The sequence below is a fragment of the Bos indicus x Bos taurus genome, chromosome 18, assembly GCF_003369695.1.
Source record: "Bos indicus x Bos taurus breed Angus x Brahman F1 hybrid chromosome 18, Bos_hybrid_MaternalHap_v2.0, whole genome shotgun sequence".
NCBI lineage: Eukaryota > Metazoa > Chordata > Mammalia > Artiodactyla > Bovidae > Bos > Bos indicus x Bos taurus.
Window position 1 is genome coordinate 7450719 of NC_040093.1, and position 12756 is coordinate 7463474.

The 12756-nt window shown below is 43.4% G+C and overlaps 1 protein-coding gene across 5 annotated transcripts in view; it reads right to left on the reverse strand.

The window, feature by feature from the left end:
- LOC113875583 (zinc finger protein 160-like) overlaps positions 1-12756 on the reverse strand; it is a 55122-nt gene that overhangs the window by 22462 nt on the left and 19904 nt on the right. The window contains exons 1-2 of one of the 5 annotated variants that reach the window (XR_003506293.1): positions 5098-5184; positions 3489-3581 (exon numbers count right to left, since the gene is read on the reverse strand). The gene's annotated coding sequence lies outside the window, so the exon portion shown is untranslated. Of the gene's footprint in view, positions 1-3488; positions 3629-5097; positions 7402-7932; positions 8329-11049; positions 11148-12756 lie in introns of those variants that run through there. The other 4 variants (XM_027514106.1, XR_003506290.1, XR_003506291.1 and 1 more) reach the window with 4 other exon arrangements.

Consider the following 12756-nt stretch of genomic DNA (forward strand, 5'->3'; position numbering starts at 1 on the left):
AATAAAAATAAAGAGAAAGAATAAGGGAGAGAGAAAGAGGCTGATATTCCTTGGTTTACACAGAAAGCCAATAAAGCCCCTGACACGGGACTTGCTCTGTTCACGGAGGCCTCAGGCGCCCTCTTGATGGGGTGAAGACACAGAGCGCCTTCTCAATTGGGTGGAGATGCAGAGCACCTCCTTGATCGGGTCTTAGAAGCCCGGGCAAAAAAGTGAACTCAGAGGGCCTCTGTGCTCTAGGGAGTCAGCCTGAAAAAGAAGAGAGAGAGAAAGAAAGAAAGACACAGAGACCAGAGCTCTGGTGAAGTGGGATCCGCAACTTTATTTTCAAAAGGAACTTTTATACTCTGAGTTACACATTTCTCAAAGTAAAAGATACAGAGTCAGCTCAACATTCCATCAATTTTATCTTTATCAAAACCAGGACATTTTCTGTACACCTTTTCATAAACAAAGGTCTTATGTTATGTCTGGCCCTGTGGCCTGTTAACATTTCATGACTCTTTTCTGATAAAGGTTGACCAGCCAGAAAACTTGTTTTCCCTTAAAGTGTTTTTTTCTTTATTTCTCCCAGCCTCAGAAAGTACTAAATAAAGTTACATTCTCAGGGAGTGAAGGTGTAGTGGGTCACAACAAAGAAAGAAGTTATTAGCTCAAAGGTCTGATGTGGTTAATACCAAGGCTACTACTTGTTTTTCTTACATTCCAACTACATTAACTAATGCACTCCCAGATGCACAATGGATAATGGATATGGGAACTTGGCAGCAAGCATTGGCCCAGTAATGAAGCCCTTTACCAGTACTATTCTAATAATTTTTCATCCTTCCAAGGGCTCTATGCTCATTAGGACTTTTAGAATGCTTAGGCTTCCCGTGCCTTTCATGGCTGGGGAGTTGTGAGCAATCATGTACGTTAGTTGCAAGGGTATGGATAAACCTGCCAAGCAAGCTAAAATGCTAACAGAGAGGTTAGAATTGAAATACTCCTTTCAAACCTAGGAGACTTATAACTAGAGCCCTAAGTTGATTTTTTTTTTTTTTTTTTTCAGAGAAAGGTGGTTGGGGATAGCCCCCTGTTAATGTCAGAAGAGTTGGTAAAAGACATAATATAGTAAACAGTAGACAGACAGACTTTGGTTTTGGGGTAGATGCTCGGGCAGGTCCAGGGAGTCCCTTGAGTCCTGATCTGCCTTGCCTGTCAGGTCTCTTCCGCATGACCTTGTCATGGGTGGGATCTCCTGTGCTGGCTCCCGGCAAAAGCCAATGCCAAAGAAAGTTCAAAACTGCACAACTGCACTCATCTCACATGCTAGCAAAGTAATGCTCAAAAATCTCCAACCCCAGGCTTCAAAAGTATGTGAACTGTGAACTTTCAGATGTTCAAGCTGGATTTAGAAAAGGCAGAGGAACCAGAGGTCAAATTACCAATATCCTTTGGATCATCGAAAAAGCAAGAGAATACCAGAAAAACATCTACTTCTGCTTTATTGATTATGCCAAAGCCTCTGACAGTGTAGATAACAACAAACTGCGGAAAATTCTTAAAGAGATGGGAACACCAGATCACCTCACTTGCTTCCTGAGAAACCTGTATGCAGGTCAAGTTAGAACCGGACATGGAACAACAGACTGGTTCCAAATTGCAAAAGGAGTACGTCAAGGCTGTATACTGTCACCCTACTTATTTAACTTATATACAGAGTACAGCATGAGAAATGCTAGCCTATATGAAGCACAAACTGGAATCAAGATTGCCAGGAGCAATATCAATAACCTCAGATATGCAGATGACACTACCCTTATGGCAGAAAGCGAAGAACTCAAGAGCCTCTCGATGAAAGTGCAAGAGGAGAGTGAAAAAGTTGGCTTAAAGCTCAACATTAAAAAACAAAGATCATGGCATTTGGTCCCATCACTTCATGGCAAATAGATGGGGAAACAATGGAAACAGTGACAGACTTTATTTTGGGGGGCTCCAAAATCACTGTAGATGGTGACTGCAGCCATGAAATTAAAAGATGCTTGCTCCCTGGAAGAAAAGCTATGACCAACCTAGACAGCATATTAAAATGCAGAGACATTACTTCGCTGACACAGGTCTGTCTAGTCAAAGCTATGGTTTTTCCAGTAGTCATGTGTGGATGTGACAGTTAGATTATAAAGAAAGCTGAGCATAGAAGAATTGATGCTTTTGAACTGTGGTGTTGGAGAAAACTCTTTAGAGTGTCTTGGACTGCAAGGAAATCCAACCAGTCAATTCTAAAGGAAATCAGTCCTGAATATTCATTGGAAGGACTGATGTTGAAGTTGAAACTCCATTACTTTGGCCACCTGATGCAAAGAACTGACTCATTAAAAAGACTCTGATGCTGGGAAAGATTGAAGACAGGAGGAGAAGGGGACAACAGAGGATGAGATGGTTGGATGGAATCACCAATTTGATGGACATTAGTTTGAGCAAGCTCCAGGAGTTGGTGACAGATAAGGAAGCCTGGCGTGCTGCCGTCCATGGGGTCTCAAAGAGTCGGACTGACTGAGTGACTGAACTGAACTGATAGCCTACACAATTATATATACATACATATATATATAGTGTGTCAGACTTTATTTTTCTGGGCTCCAAAATCACTACAGATGGTGACTGCAGCCATGAAATTAAAAGACGCTTACTCCTTGGAAGGAAAGTTATGACCAACCTAGATAGCATACTGAAAAGCAGAGACATTACTTTGCCAACGAAGGTTCGTCTAGTCAAGGCTATGGTTTTTCCTGTGGTCATGTATGGATGTGAGAGTTGAACTGTAAAGAAGGCTGAGTGCCGAAGAATTGATGCTTTTGAACTGTGGTGTTGGAGAAGACTCTTGAGAGTCCCTTGGACTGCAAGGAGATCCAACCAGTCCATTCTGAAGGAGATTAGCCCTGGGATTTCTTTGGAAGGAATGATGTGAAAGCTGAAACGCCAGTACTTTGGCTACCTCATGCGAAGAGTTGACTCATTGGAAAAGATTCTGATGCTGGGAGGGATTGGGGGCAAGAGGAGAAGGGGATGACAGAGGATGAGATGGCTGGATGGCATCACTGACTCGATGGACGTGAGTCTCAGTGAACTCCGGGAGTTGGTGATGGACAAGGAGGCCTGGCGTGCTGTGATTCATGGGGTCGCAAAGAGTCGGACACGACTGAGGGACTGATCTGATCTGATATATACAACCTACACCATTTTATATATACATATATATATATTAGCCTACACCATTATATACACACACATATATAGCCTACACAATTATATATATATATATCCTACACAATTCTGGTGTCAAAGTCAGAAAATATTATGAATACAAATTTAGAAAATCACATGAGCCGATTACAGGATGCCCAGCAATTTCAGCAAAGCAATTCAGAAGTTATTATTTATAGGAAAGTAGAAATTGAATGATAAGATTTAGTTCAAGCTAAAAAAAGAACAATGAAAAAAATTACCAGAAAAGGAGTTGTAATTTTCCTTTAAATAGGCACCATGAAGTGACAATTTTCTCTTGCTCCAAACATACACACACACCCTATTCCATGTCTCTGGTTGAAGGATTGCAAATAGAAGTTATCTTCTGATAAAAATAAATCTAAAACAACACAAGCATTAGATAGTAGAATTTTGCAATTCTCATCATATATACAAACTTTTAAATTTATTAGACTATAAAGTCATGATATCAGAACAATAGTTTATATCCATTTATATCCAAATTCATATCCAACCGACTCACATGGGTCCAGGTCACTCCTCTTTCTTCACTAATACGCATTCCCCTCTGTCATTCTGTTTATCTATTTCTTTTTTTCCTCTCTCTCTCTCTGTCCTTTTGTTCCCCTCTGCTCTGGGCTGTTACTGCCCTTCTATTTCTCCTCTCACACCAGCCCTGCCCAGTCTGCCACTCAGTACTTCTCTGTTGCTCTTTTTTCCCCAACCTGACTGTCCTAAATCTCCAAGTATTAATATTTCTGCCTCTTTCTTCTCCCATCTGAGCTTCCTCTCCTCTCCTTCCCTCTTATCCCTGTGACATTCCCCTCGCTCCCTCCTCACCGCCCGCCCCCCCTCCAGCCGTCCCGCCCTGCATCCTTGGGGGCAGATTTCCGTTCAGGTCTCCTTCTGTCCCAGCACCATCATGGCTCCAAGTCTCACCCTCTGGCCTGCCCCATCAGAATGACGCGCTTCACCACTGTTTCCCCGCTGCTACTGCTGAGCAGGGGCCCCTCTCCTATTCTGCTCACCTTCATTTCTCCGGAGATCTTGCTTTTCTCTAAACTTCTTTCCCCACCCGCTACCTTCAAGGCTTATTCTCTTTCATGAAGGTGTCTCTTCCAAGTTCCCCACCAATCCTCTTCATTGCCATCGCTTCTCCCTCATGCTTTTCTCAACTTTCTATTTCTCTCGGAGTCGCTGTCTCTGCTTCTCCTGACCCCCCTCGCCCACTATTTACAGGGATGGCGACTGAAGAAGAAGTCCCCTCTCCCGCAGGAGCCTATTTTCCAGAGGGTGGAATTTGGAACCGAAGACCATGGGTGTCTCATGGCTGACCCAGGTCACCTCTGCCAACACGGGTTTAGAGGAAAGGTCACTATGAAGGGAACGCCTGCGAGGCAGAAGGACCGGCCTGAGGAGACTCGAGGACAGCGGGGCTGGGGGGAGGGGGTGTCTCAGGACGGGGACAGGACGCGGCCTCTCCGAGAGTAGGGTGGCCGGGGCTGACCTCAGGGGCCGAGAGGGCGAGGCTAGGGGCGGTGGTGCGAATAAATCCACCTCATGGGAGGGAATTTTATGCGGTGCAGGAGGGGCAGAGGGGTCAGTGAGGTCAGCGAAAGGTTTTAAGCTGGAAAGGGGTGCGAAAGGCAGCGTCTAAGCAGACCGAAGGCAGGAACCGGCTCCAGAGCGACTTTAAACCGAAAGGTAAGTACCTGGGGAGACGCCTTAATTTGCTGGGGGGTTGTGGGGCGGGCAAGGGGATTCATGGTCTGTAGCGACCCTGAGACCCTGGGTACAGAAGAAAGGAAACTGCGAGGCTCAGATTTGACTAAAAAGACAGAAACTCACGCTGCGCAGCGAGACCTCTCTCAGCTTCCGGGTGTGTGAGAAACTGCGCGCACCAGGAGTGAAAAGGCCCAGCGGCCTGGGGGGCGGGGCCTAGGCGGGGCGAGGCTGTAAGGGGGCGGGTCGTGGACAGAATCCGGCCTGCGTGGGGACCCCGGGCGCGGTGGGCGGGGCTTGCGTGGGTGGGTAGGCGGGGCCTCGAGGCGCGGTGGGCGGGGCCAGCGGAGTGGTAATCATTGACAGGCCAAAGAATGGAATTTTGGACAGTGTGTGTCTGGCTTTTCCCCAGGTAAACAAGGGACCAAGCGGGAGTCTTAAATCAGTGATAATGGGGAAGGGTGGGTCTTGACAGTAAGCCATTTCCTGGAACTTGAAATCTTTAACCTTTGCTATTTTCCACAATTAGAGGGTCTGAAGTAAGCTTCAACTCTGTCACCATAAACTGTAACAACAGGCAAGAGTCAAAAATGATAAATACACATGCTATAGCTGAAAATGGAACATCAGGAATATTAAAGTAATAATAATAAGACAATAAAAAAGGCCCAAGAACCTTGGCATATATACCTCTGAATGATGCTGAAGGGTCCTGCGTGTCTATATGTGGCTGTGTTGTGTATGGTCTTGTCACATCCTAGAGACCAGTACGTGTTGAAGGAATTTTGCTCTAAATCATTAAGTCAAGTCAGAGGTCTGGGTTGCTCTTAAATTGAATAAGAACCCAGAGGTTATATTGATGCCAAAATCTTGGCTCTCGGTGCCCTAAGGCCAAACTGAAACGTGGAGACAAGAGTTATGGAGAAGAAACAGTAGCTTTATAACTTTTCCAGACAAAGTGGGGATACAGTAGCCTAGCACCTCAAGAACTGTGCCTGGTGAGCAAGGAGCAGGGAGAGTTTATATAGTCAGGGGAGGATATGTAATAAGGATCAGCAGAAATAGTCTTGCTGTCTTCTTTCTTCTTCAGAGTTTCAAAACAGTGGGGTTGTTGACAAGATTAGGGTGTTATTAGTGAAAGTCGCTCAGTTGTGTCCAACTGTTTGCACCCCATGGACAATGCAGTCCATGGAATTCTCCAGGCCAGAACACTGGAGTGGGTATCCATTCCCTTCTCCAGGGGATCTTCCCAACCCAGGGATCGAACCCAGGTCTCCCATGTTGCAGGCACATTCTTTACCAGCTGAGCCATAAGGGAAGCCCAAGGGTGTGAATATATATATGTAAAACTGAATCACTGTGCTATACACCTGAACCTAACAGAACACTGTAAATCAACTATATTTCAATAATTAAAAACATGAAAAAGGAATAAAAATAAAAATGAAAACCAACCTCTGGACCAAGAAATTCTCTCCACAAAGGTAGCAGAGAAAAAAATGCAGAGCTGCATTTAGTTTTTTAAATTGAAGTATAGTTGATTTACAATGTTAATCTTTGCTATACAGTAGTGATTCAGTTATACATACATATACATTTTTTTTTATTTTTTCCATTATGTTTTAAGACAAGATATTGAATATAGCTCCCTGTGCTATACAGCAGGACCTTGTTCATCTACTTTATTTATAGTCAGACTATACTGTTTAAAAGCAAGAAATTAATGCAGGCAACACTGAAGAGAGTTGAGAATTATAGTCCACCTCTTTGAGGATATAGTACATAAATGATTTATAATTATGCTGTTATTCTCTACGTGCTCCTCACACAGCTTCAGAAAACCTCAAGTTAATTTAGTGCCTACCATGCTGTTAAGGAAATTAAAATGAAGGAAGTCTTGTTCAGGGTTCAGTAGCAAGAGAGCAGGCTTCTGACCTGCTCCTGACCTGCTCAGACACTGCCCAGATTCCATGCCTGCCCCCAATCACAGCAAGTCAGGCAGCGCTTTAGATAAGGTAGTAGGTCTTGGAATTCTTGAGCCTCTGGGGGCCTGGCCAGCTTCCTACCCAGCCTCCCCAGAGCTGCATTTTTGCACACAGACTGATGATCCCATTTTGTGGTCTGGGATTATAAGTAGGAGCCCTCAAACTGCAATTTGAAGTCTCACCTGTGGGGTGGACACACTGCCTGGGACCCCTTCCCCAACTGGGACTCTAGATTGCTGTCATTCATAACTTACCAGCACTGTTCAAGTCTGAATGTAGGTTCAGCCGAACTTGGTGATATATATGCTGTTACTTCTCTTGTTTCTAACTTTTCTTCTAATGACTGTATATTGAAATTAATTAAGTTGAATAATCTATTAACAATTGAAACTTTATTTGCGTGTAATGAGTGGTTTTGTTGTTGCTGTTAACAAATCCTTTGAACCTAAAACAAATTGAGAGAGTAATATTGAAATATATACATTACCATATGTAAAATTAGATAGCCAGTGGAAATTTGCTGTATGACGCAGGGAGCTCAAATCTGGTGCTCTGTGACAAGCTAGAGGGGTGGGATGTGGTGGGAGGTTCAAGAGAAGCAGACATATGTATACTTATGGCTAATTCATGTTGATATATGGCAGAAACCAACACAATACTGTAAGGCAATTATCCTCCAAATAAAAATAAATTTGAAATAAAAAAAAAAAGAAAGTAAAACTTTTGGCAAAACAGCTGTATGGGTTATCTGTCTTGTCTGAAGCGTTTATTTTAAACACAATATACTATCTAATTTTTCTGGGATAGATGAGCTGATGTACCATATGTTTCAGGTGTACAATAGAGTGATTCACAATTTTTAAAGGTTATATTCTACTTAGAGTTATTATAACATACTGAATGTATTCCCCATGTTGTACAATAGACCTTGTAGCTTATTTTACACTCCCCTACTCCTATCTTGCCCCTCCCCTTCCCTCTCCCCACTGGTAACCCCTAGCTTGTTCTCTATATCTCTAAGTCTGCTTCCTTTTTGTTATATTCACTGTTATACTTTTTACATTCTACATATAAACAGTATCATATAGTATTTGTCTTTCTTATTCCACTCAGCATAATGCCCTCTAAGTCCATTCATATCCATGTTGCTGCAAATGTCAAATGTCATTCTTTTTTATGCCTGAGTAGTATTCCTGTGTCTTCTTTACCCAGTCATCTGTTGCTGGCCGGCTATCTAATGTTTTTATATTTCAATTCTTGACATCATTTCTCCTTTCACTTTTACCCCATTCGCTAGTCCTTCTCAGTCTCTTTTGTGTCATCCAATTTCTCTTCCCATAACTTAGAAGGGGTCTGGAAGCTTGAGAGGGGTCTGAGCGAGAGGAAAGAACAAGAGTCTTTAATAGAACTTCTCAGGACAGCAGAGGATGCTGTGAGAGACCTGCTTTGCTGGAAGTCCCTCATGGCTCGGCCCTCAGGGCAATGCTCCAGAGACACAGACATGAAAAAGACTCTTCTTACACACCCCAATGGCCTTTTGGGAGATACTCACTAGACATGTTGTTTTTAATACTCAAGAACTGGGATGAATGGCTTAAAAACATTCTCAGCTCCCCTAGTGGGTACTGCCATTGCTGCTACAGGTGAAATAATAATTGTAGTTCTGTGGGGAGGTGAGGTCACAGCATCACAAGGTTTTATTTCAGTGCCTGGCTGTCTCCCCCTCACATGTACTGACTGTGGGGACTCTGGCACCAAGCCCACTCATCCTAGCAGCCAGAAGACTCTGGTGAGTATCTTCTTTTTTATTCTGAATATTTTCTCTTTTATTCTGAGCCCTCTCCCACCCATAAGGGCAGGAGTGTATCAAGAATCTGGAGAAGTGCTCATTTCAGAAACAGGATTTTCCCAGGTAGAAAGCGGTCTAGTGTACAGAGTCCTTGGGATGCAGGAATAATTCCTGGAGTATGTGCTGAACTCATGGAGAGAGATGGATAGTTCCTGACTCTATATATCAATTCCTGATGCCTTTTAATCCACCCTGAGGAGGATGAGTGCTGTTTTACTCTAGTATATTTTAAAATATATATTTTATATATTTATTTAGGCTGAGCTAGGTCTTAAGTTGTGGCATGTGGGATCTAGCTCCCTGACTAGGGATTGAACCTGGGCCCCCTGCATTAAGAGTACAGAGTCTTAACCACTGTACCACCAGGAAAGTCCCCATGTAACTTTTTAAAACAAGGTTCCCCAACCTCTGGGATCTAATGCCTGATGATCTGATGTGGAGCTGATGTAATAATAATAGAAAGAAAGTGCACAATAAATGTAATGCACTTGAATTATCCTAAAACCATCTCTACCCTCTACCTTCTCCGCCAGGTCTGTGGAAACCACTGTCTTCCACGAAACCCGTCCCTGGTGCCAAAAAGGTTGAAAACCACTGCCTCTGAACATAAGGTTCCTTTCTCACTCCTGTGAGGGACCACGGTGACTGGCCATTCACCTCGTGCATGCAGGCATCTTTGGTGAAAACTTATGTACAATAATGTCATATCATTTCCCTTAAAGATAACAATTGGTACAGAACAGACTGGTCAGACAACTAGGGAGATAATGGGACACACTTAAGGGAAGTTTAGTTTAAACATGCATCACCTTCCTTATAAATGTTACTAGCTACACTACCTGTGTCCTGCCTATTTCACAAGATGATAGTTTCCTGCATACCAGATGTATGTCTCACTTAGCCTCTGAGCAAATTGATTAGATAACTTGAAATCATTGTCCAAATACCTAGTCTTTTAAGATCAATGACTGTAGTTGTGTAACTCCAGATATGGAAAGAAATAACCAAGGGCCATCATTTCCTGGCTTGTAACAGACTAGCGAGACAGAAGGTCCAGAAACCTTTGGCTACTGTTACAGGGTCTAGACTACTGATGGCACATTGAGTAGCCCACCAACAAAATCCTTGGCGGACCTAGGAATGAGCATTCCCAGCTCCTAGCACTGGGGGACAAATTGGTCACAAATGCCTCCCAAACCTTGAAATTAAGACCGAAAGAGAAGGGACTGTAAAAATAAAGAATGTTGCCCACCAGCCAATTCTACAAGAACCACGTCAGTCACCGCGGTCACTGACCTACAGCTGCCCTGAGAGGATGAAGCGCACTCTATTCTGGGAAAACTGGTAGAACTGGCCTTCAGAGATGGAGATATTTCCAGGAGAAATGTTTTCATGAACCTGGGTCCTTGCATCTTCCTATACTTAGAAAAGCACTGAAACCATTCCCTGGGATGTCTGCTCCCGGTTACCAGCAGCAACCTTCCACTAAGAGGCATGCTTGACCAGGGATTTCACAGGGGATTTCACAGCCCCTTCCCGCAAATCACATGTAAACTGACCTCCGCCCAGAACAGTTTTCAAAACTCTCAGTTTGGCTGGTAAAGTTGTCTTATTGGTTAATTCTTCTTTAATGCTACAACAAAAAGATCTTTTTTCCCTCTTAAGCTGAGCACATCATCTGTTTCAAATGGATGCACTAATTTTATCTCCATGTGGATTTAAAAAAACATCCAAACAGAAACTCCCTGTGCTCTGATTATGGTGAAACCCTCTTTAATTAGGCCAAGACTGACAATCTAGGGCTGCCTGGGAGATGCTGGGCTTAGGGTGCCCTGCAGCCAACAGCCACTGGTAGGCGTGGTTTTTTTCTGCTTTGTTCTTTTTCTGCTTTGTTCTTCCAGAGGCTGGACACCCACACGCCCCATCCCTCCTCCTGCCCTTCTCTGCCCTCTTCTCCGCTAGTCCTCTCTTCCCAGGGCACATGTTCCCTGGTTCCCACTGACCCTCTCCCCTCCTATCCTCGCCCCTCCCCTCTCCCTCGCAGACCCTTTTGTTTTCTGGGCTGAGATTCGCAGGGGATTTCAAAGCACCTTACTGCCATGGTAGGGCATGTAGTCTCTTGGTTAATGGGCCCCATTTTCCAGGAGCACTAAGGACGAGGGAGCTTACTTCAGTCACATTTCCAGAGGAAGGGAGAGTCTCAGTTCAGTTCCTTGGTATCCTAGGTCGGTTTGAGACACATACCTCAGTCCTCGTGCCTTCAGGCTCCCTTCCTGGTTCCAAGGAGGCCGCCCCAGAGTTTTCCCCTCTGGGTTTTCTCAAGACCCACCTACGCGTCTTGCCTGCATCAGAAAGATAAACTCAGTCTCGTGTAGAATTTTTTCCCTTTGCTCTTAGAGCAAGTGGAAGGCATCAGCAAAGACTCATTATTTTCCAACTTAGCAGTCTTTCTTGTGGATTTTTGTGTAGAAAATTGGAAAACCAATGAGAGATCACACTTAACCCACCCCTCCACCCCCCAAAAAAGAAATTAGTCAAAGACTATTTCAGAAAAAACATTGTGGGTTTCAGAGCAAAATGATCTCGACAGTTTGAAGCTTCAGATGTGTTCTCCTGATACTTCTCTGTTAAATGTTTTTAGGAATTTCCCTGGTTGTCCAGTGGTTAGGACTCTGTGCTTTCAAAGAAGGGGGCACAGGTTCTAGCTCTGGTCAGGGAACTAAGATCGAACATGCCACAGGGTCTGGGGGAAAAACAGAATAACTTTTAATGTCAATCCTAAATTCATACCAAATCTACAATTTAAATTTATTCACTACACTTGTTTCCCTGCCTCCTGCATGTCATTTGAAATGCTTGTATATGAGTCTATTTCAATAATTATTACATTGTTCCTCACAGAGTTTCATTTAATCCTTTCATTATTAATCAATTATACCCTATGTAATCAATAATAATTTAGTCTCTCTTTTACAGTGTTTTGTCTCATATCTGTTTCAAAGCCTAGAGTTTAGCCCATCATATTACAGTACAAAGATTTTGGTGGTTACTTTCACTTTATGCTTGTTCTTGGAATAAGGACAAATGCATCTCTGTTACATCATATTAAGCCATTCTTGCCCCTATAAACCCAACACTTCGTCTGGGATAATCATTCTTACAGGGTTTTATGGTAGTCGGTGCTTTATCATCTGATTTTCATTTTAAATATTTATTCATAGGCAACACTGGCCTATAAAAAAATAAACTTATAGACATAATTATAAAATTGCTACCATAACAATTATTAATGAAGATAAAAAGTTAAGAATGGCAAAGGACATCAGAAAAAAAAAAAAAAAAGTACAGGTTTTGAGGACACAAAGAGTAAAACTGACACCCTTTCTTCATGTAGGATTGTGGTGAAGAGGCTTGTCTGCGGCTAGAAAACACAGGTTCCATTTCTCACATGGTCACCTAGGGGGCTGCGAGTTTGCATGGTTCTTACAATCTGTACTTAGGTGCTCCTCCTCTGAAAAACAATAACATCTCAGAGTTGAAGAGTCGATGTTGTTACATACAAAACAATACCACTTATGCAACCAGTTGGAAACTATGAATGAGTATTGCTGAATGAAGAACTGTTGTTTAATCGCTAAGTCCTGTAGGCCGCGAGACTCCTTTTCCATGGGATTTCCCAGGCAAGAATACTGGGGTGGGTTGCCATTTCCTATTCCAGGGGATCTTCCTGACTCAGGGATCGAAGCTGGGTCTCCTGCTTGGCAGGCGAATTTTTTACTACTGAGCCACCTGGGAAGCCCGAGTGAAGAACAGCGGATTTCAATTGCCACGTCACCAAGTAACACAAAGCTCACATACTCCTGCAATGTCAGCTTACTCTGAACATGAACCCTGGGGTCTGGGAGGTGGCAGAGTGGCCTCCAGGGATCTTACAGTAGGGGTCATCTCCTT